Source organism: Aythya ferina, assembly GCF_964211825.1.
Source record: "Aythya ferina genome assembly, chromosome: 4".
NCBI classification, from domain to species: Eukaryota; Metazoa; Chordata; class Aves; order Anseriformes; family Anatidae; genus Aythya; species Aythya ferina.
Window position 1 is genome coordinate 9,467,417 of NC_140300.1, and position 6,990 is coordinate 9,474,406.

The window sequence follows — 6,990 nt, forward strand, 5'->3', positions numbered from 1 at the left end:
GTTGCAATATTTCAGCAACCTCACCTAGCAAGAGGAGAGGGAAACTTGTACTGGGATGAGGAGTGAGGGTGGTATTCTGTAGAACAGCCAAAATACCAAAAGGCATGGTGGGCCTTGGGGAGCAGATTCCTTGTAATTTCTAACCAAATGGTTGCATCTCTATCAAAGTGGAATGGAAAATTGTAAAGAAAACTACATAGCGTTCCAAATGATCAAAAAATCCAAACTTGAAGAGCTTTAAGCTGTAACTGTCACAGGGTTTGTGCCCATTGCTTTTGTTCGTGCCACGCCAGTTGCTGGTTCTCAGGTAGACTACACAGGAGAGGAAGGAAGTGAAGTGCAGTAATTTTGTTATGTTCCTCTTGCCCATTAAACAAACCACAACACTTTTTTTGTATTCTTTAGTAACTTATTATAGTTGTCTTTTGTCTGCATTTAAAAAATAGACAATTATTATTAAATCTTGTGAAGAATCTGACTTATTTAAGAAGATTATGAAACTGTAAGTTGCTGCTCTTTCTTCATTTCTTTTTTACTTATGGGGAAGAGGCCTTTGGAGGAGGAACAATACATCTCTGATATCTTAATATTTATCCTTGCTTAGATGCCAATAAAAATGGATGTATTTGTTTATATAGTTAGAAAAATTTGGCCCCATGTTCTAGCTGGACTAACCTAGCCGCCATCTGTTCACGGCTCTTCCAAGAAAAACAGAAGAGCCACAAATGCAAGGCTGTTGTTAATCAAAGCTGCAGTATTATGCTGCTCTTTGTTAAAGGTGTTTCTTTTGAAATAATAGATTTTATTCTTACATATGAATATATATACATAGTGTATGCATATAAACATGCACGTGTATAGATGGAATATAACTTTTATAGCAGGAGGTGGAAAGAGTTTGCAGTTCTACAAGCTAAAACAAGCTATTTTCCAGGATTTCCTTTTGATAACTGTAATGGTGCTTTTGTTTCTTTGGTGTGATAAGACACAGCAAATAATCCAGCTGCTTTTTGTAATTTTTCTTTGCATGAAGGTGATTCTTGGGAGCAAAAATTACTTAGGCTGTCAAAGATGCATCTCTAATGGTTTATCTCATAAACTGTGCGCCTTTGTGACTATTAGCACCTTTGCTAACCCGTGATGCCAAATTTGGAAATATGTTACAAAATTTGGTAGACACATTTTTCAAGTATGTAATGGGGGAATTTTAGTTGGAAGCGTTAGGACTGCTAGGTTTTGGTCTCCCCCAGAGGTACAGGGCAGTGCCCTTCATTAACATAGCGGCTCACTGCCTAACATCAGATGACTGTCGTGTTCTGTAAGCTCGTCTGGTGTTTCCTGGAGGAAGGAGAGCCTTTCTGGGCAGTGTTTAATGCACTTCTTACACTTCCTAGCATGCCTCTACAGCTGAGAGTTCTTTTCAGGACTGTAGATCCAAACACACTTGCAATACGTGTTCACACTCTGGTAAGTGCAGTTTTTTAGAGGACTTTGTGTATCTGCCTGTATGGTTTCCATCCTATATGAAGTGTCACAAATACCATGTTTTAAACAGCGTGCAGAAACAGCAGCTTCTTCCTTAGAGCTCAGCATCTGTACAGCTTCTGTTTTGTGGTGCCAGAAACATGCAGCTGAATCAGTGCATCTGTGGTCCATACGGTCAGTCATTTGGCTTGGGTCTGGGAGAGCTGCTGTGTTTACTGCACGCAGAGATGTCAGCTTTGATTTGTTAGTTTGAAACAAGACTAATCCACTGACCCCGATTCCTTAATTTCTTTTGTGCAAGTGAGATCCAGTTTCAGTCCTTCATTGTGTACAGAAAGAGGTTTGTATTTATAAGGGCTTAAGAATATCCAGGGTGTGTTTAAAAGCAAGATACTCCATAAATACTGTAAAAGCTTCTGCTGAAACACTACATGCTCCATCTGTAAGCCAAACCTTGTGTTCTGTGGAATACCAGAGCTTGGAAATGGAAGCACGCTGCACAGACTCCTTGGAGATCACGGCCACTGGCTCTAGGCAGGGCACAAAACACGAGATTTTGGACGTTGTAAGGAAGAGTGATCTTCTACTACAGCCAGTTCAGCTCCATAAGGGGTCTGGCTGTGCTGCTTTGAAAGAGCTTTGCAAAGGAAACTTTTAGGAAGAACAGTGCACAAGGGTGAGGTATCCTCTGTAGCTCATCTTGCTAAGAAGCCTAGTAAGGTTGCTTGAGTTCATACTATACACCATTTTAAAATGAATTAATATACATATGTATTTATATCTATATATAGTTATAGGTGTATTTTATGCAACTTCCCTCTCCCCTAAAATCCCAGTTATGTGTAATCACATGGTTACAGTTGAATTCAACTTTTGTAGAAGGTAAGCATGGGCTTGCAGAGAATCTTCTTTCCAGTGCATTTAAAATAAAGGCAAGCAAGTATTCATGGAAGTGATGAAACGTACTGTGACCTTAAATCCTGGGTACTGTAATGCATACTCCAGCCTGTTTCAGTCCTTTGATTTAGTCTTTGGTGGTTGGAGGTGGGAGTGGCAAAATTCATACGCCTTACTTTAAGAGAAGTTCCTATCGTGATTTTAAAAAGGACCAGTCATTGGAATCAAAGTAAAGAAACCTTGTTTCTGCACCACCTACTTACCTGCCTGAGGTCTGGGGCACAGTACTCGTCTTCACGTGTTAATTAAATTAGCTTTTGGCAAATATATTCTTTCTGTCCTCTTGTCTGCTTAGGCTTCAAAGCTCTTGGAGGTGGGGACTGTCCATTAGCATTATAGCCTAGTTGGACTGTCTCATTCTATAAATTACAGTTGCATGGTTAGTAGTGTATTTTGAGATTCTGGTGCACAGTCAGAGTTTCCAAGTGTAAGAAAAGCAATCTCTGAGATGCTTCAGTGCATTGTTAGAAACCAGCACCATCTACTGCGTTGTGCAGCAGTAAAATATGGAGAAAGTCTTTGTGGTTACACTTGGTCTTTAAATTTTATCACATAGTCTCTTTATAAGCAAAACAAAAATAGCAAATGTTTGTCTCGTTTTGTTTTCCAAGGGTTTGACAGAAGCTGAGCTTCCTCTTTCGGTGCTGGTTGCAGCCGTTTGCCTGCAGAGGTGTACTCGTTCAGTATAGTGTTACCGACTGCCACCAGGAGAGGGACACAGAGCTTGAAGGGCTTTGATGGATGACATAACTTTGGCTCCTTATTCAATTAGAAACTTGTTACTGGGATCGGTGATAGAATTAATCTATTTACTCAATGCACTTTTTTGCTGATAAACATTCAAGAGGATGCTGTCTGTCGCTGATATGCTCTAGTGTTAGAAATGGTAGAAAATGGTGAACGTAAGTGTAGGCATCAAATGTGCTTTTTTGCAATCTTTCTTCCCTACACCTGTACTCTTGACATCCTTGATTTAAATCAAATTCTAAGAAAAAATATATTTCCTAACAGCAGACTCAAATTTAATAGTGGGACATCTGTAGGTTAAATGTACCTATCCGATACGCTTTATAATCCGCAATGGCTATTGGAATCTCCCTTGTAAATTTCTAACAGTCTTTATTTTAGTGTTCCATTTACTAACGGATTGCTAGCTTAAATACTGAGAGGTGTTTTGGAACATAGGCAGAATTTATTTTGGAGTCCTACAGTGCTGGCTAAATCATCGGTTATAGAGTGCATTAGTAATGGAATTGTATGCAGTTCACTACAGAATAGCGAAGCGGTATTATGGTTTCAGCCATAATATCTGAAAGAGGAAATCTGCCAGGGAAATAAATAATTTGTGGAAACTCCCACTTTCAGGATATATACATGTATATTTGGGGAAACTCCCTTTGCAGCTGTCTGCAGCACAACTGCGTGCAGGAATAGGACGTTGCCAATCACATTTGTGCTTTTCAGTTATTTAGTTATAGTTTTTAACTATAGTCACGTTTAAGTTGTGCTACAAATGCTGGTAAAAAATACCACTTATTCGTAACTGTGGCTGCACTTACTTTACGCTCTTCTTTACAAGAACCTCAAGTATAGCCAGTTGTTAAAAGGAGCATCCATCCGGCTTCAATGGTAAATGTGAAAGGAAATCTTGTCTTGGTAATGTGTCTTTGAATTTATCATAAAACCAACAACAAAAGAAAAACAAAACAGACTGTGAAAAGCAGCAAGCATTTAAGAATTTGCCTTCCATTTTAAGTGTTCCATATGTCAAGTGTTACTGCTCTGGTCTGACTGGGGTAGACTTGAGACCCAGGTAACTCTCCAGGTGATGGATGTTGCTATCAAGTTTTGAGGGGCCGTTTGGTTCAGTGTAATTCTGTTAAACTTAACTTGAACAGTTACTCCTAATGAAATCACCAGCAAAGAAAATTATGCCAGGGAAGCTCTGCTAAATTAAATCACTACAGCTTATCCTTGTTTACATCAGTGAGGATTTTTGAGGGCCAGCTGGATGAAGAGAATCTGGTCAACGGCAATGTTCTTGTATTGACAGCTTGCAGACCGTCCTTCTCTTCCAGCTGCAGATTCTCAGTCAATTTTTACAAGCTGTGCATATACTGCCAACACTTTGTAGCTGTATATGCCTATACATACAGACATGTATATGAATGGTCTAGAGTAAGACATGCTATGTAAATATGTCTTAAACTAAGTTACATTTATATATATATAATGTAATACATTGTTAAAGCCTCTTAAGCTGTTCCTCAGTAAGCAGAATGAGGGAATGGTAGAAGTTTAAAGAACTGTAACTTGTTTGGCATTGAAAGAGGGTTTTTGGAGTTTCTGGCTTCATTTCTCCCCTTTGTTAATGATTTTTATGACTGTTATTCTGCAGGTCACCTGGCAGGATTAATTCTGATGCGTGGTTATTCACATTTTCATAGGACTGCCTTACCTAGCAGGTGAAGGATTCCGGTGAGTAACTTACCCTTACTCTTTTACAATTAGTGGTTGCAGAGTGTACTCTTGACAGATACATTCTGGTTCAATATACTGGATGTTTTTTTCCACTGTGATCAAGAAACTTGGGACTAAACTGGTTTGGTAAAATTAATAAATAAAAATTACAATAATCTACTCCTGATCCAAGCTCATTAGTCAGTAGAATTTTACCAGAATGTAGTCTGCTTTTATGTCTTACTATACCATAGGCTTTTACGGAGACATAAAATGTATAAACTTTTGTGTTACTCTGTGTGGAACCTGACCACTGAGCTGACTAGTCGCTGTGGCTAAAGGAAATTGGTTTTTATACTTTTTTTTTTGTTGTTGTTAATTTTTCTGCCTTGCCTCTTGCTGGGCTTTTCTCAGACCGCTTTTATTTGCAGTCCCTTCTTGCAGTTTCCTGTAAAGTGGTCAGTAAGAGGAAGCTCTCTCACTGCAGAGACAGCTCAGCCCCTCAGCTAGCCTAGTGCATTTATACTGCCAAGGGCAGTGTGGCGCTGGGTATGTCTGGTACTGCTCCTGCTTGCCATAAACCTGGGGGAGGTGGGATTGCTTCTGACTGGGAGCAAGAGCTGTTCCTAACACTGGCAGAGATGACTGACTGTCTTGCTCAAGCTGTGGTCCTGCTGGAATGAAAACCAAATGTCTGTTGGTTTCTGATGTTTTGGTTCTCCCTGAGTGCAATCTCATAATGTTAAAGAAATGAAGTAACTCCTTTTGGTTGAAAGTCTCCCTGGGCTAATCTGGGGCAAGGCCTCTTCTCACCATTTTGTGGGGACAAATGAAGGTTAGTGATCTGAAAACCATATGCCAACGTTCCTTGCAAAACTGAATTTTGCATTGTGAAGGAGGACATTTAAGCCTTTTTTACTTCCCTGACAGACGTGTTAATCAAATCTGTTAAGATCTCATGGCTATTTAGACTCTGTATTTGCGATTTTGAAACACAGTCCATTAATGTTTGGTCTAGAACGTTAAGCTGAAATTCCATTCTGCCATATAAATGGTCATCTGTGAAACACATAAAGGCTTTTTGGTGTTTCTTTGTTGGTTTGTTGTTGGTGGTTTTTTTTGTGTGTTCCTCACTGGAACACTAGCTTGCGTGCATGCAAGTTTGAAATGGATTCTGTTCTAACTCCATATTCATTCTTGACACTGTTGGAAATCACCAGAAAAATCAAAAGGGGATCTTGGAAGTTGACGTGAAAAACCCTGTATTTCTGAGCCCTTATGTGAAGAAAGGGAGAGGACATCAGAAAGAGTAGAATGGGAAAGCGGTATTTCAAGAACATGTTTGATATATGAAATGCAATTAAAAATGAGGCTGCAGAGGCCAAAGAGCATGGTATTAATAGCTGCAAACTTTGGAGGGGGAAAACCAAAAGTTAAGGTGTGTCACGCCAGAAAAGGGAAGGAGGAACTGGTGTTCGGAAGTGCTGGTCTGCAGTGTTCCTCAGTGCTGCCGTTTTGATGATAGCTTTTTTAATGAGGTAGAGATAAAGGTTGCAAAACGGTCACGCAAGCTCAGAAGAGTATGCTTAGCAGAGAAGTGGGAGAAGAGGGACTGCTTTAAACTATTTAAGTCTTAGTATCACCTATTTCAACTTCTGGGGGTGGAACAAATGAACTTAATTCACAAACCACTGAAACGTAGTATTCTTTGCAGCTTTTATCTGTGAAAGATGTGTTAATTAAACCACTGAGTCAGCTGAGTATTGCTTCTTATTTAAAAGCATCGTGATGTTGTCTTGATACACTGCTCCTTTCAGCTGACAGCAGGTGTCTGATAATTCACACCCCTTGCCCTTCCTACTTTGCCTGGTTATGGAAGGAGTGCATGTGGGTGCTTTTACACCCAATGTAGCCAGGGCCAGTATCCAAAATGTTATTTTCTTCTGTACTTTGGCTATTGAGTAGTTTACAAAGAGTGAAGACATTATATAGAAACTTCTTTCCATTCTGGAGTACAGAGTCATGGCCATTTCCCTGAACTACACGAGATGAGCTTTACTCAGCATATCAGCATGTGTGAGTTTTGTT

General features: G+C 39.6%; 1 protein-coding gene across 2 annotated transcripts in view; it reads left to right on the forward strand.

Annotated features, from left to right (window-relative positions):
• The window catches only part of SH3BP2 (SH3 domain binding protein 2), a 37,668-nt gene that overhangs the window by 11,470 nt on the left and 19,208 nt on the right, over nucleotides 1-6,990 (forward strand). Inside the window, exon 2 of one of the 2 annotated variants that reach the window (XM_084518243.1) lies at nucleotides 4,841-4,920. The gene's annotated coding sequence lies outside the window, so the exon portion shown is untranslated. Of the gene's footprint in view, nucleotides 1-4,709; nucleotides 4,921-6,990 lie in introns of those variants that run through there. The other variant, XM_084518244.1, reaches the window with a different exon arrangement.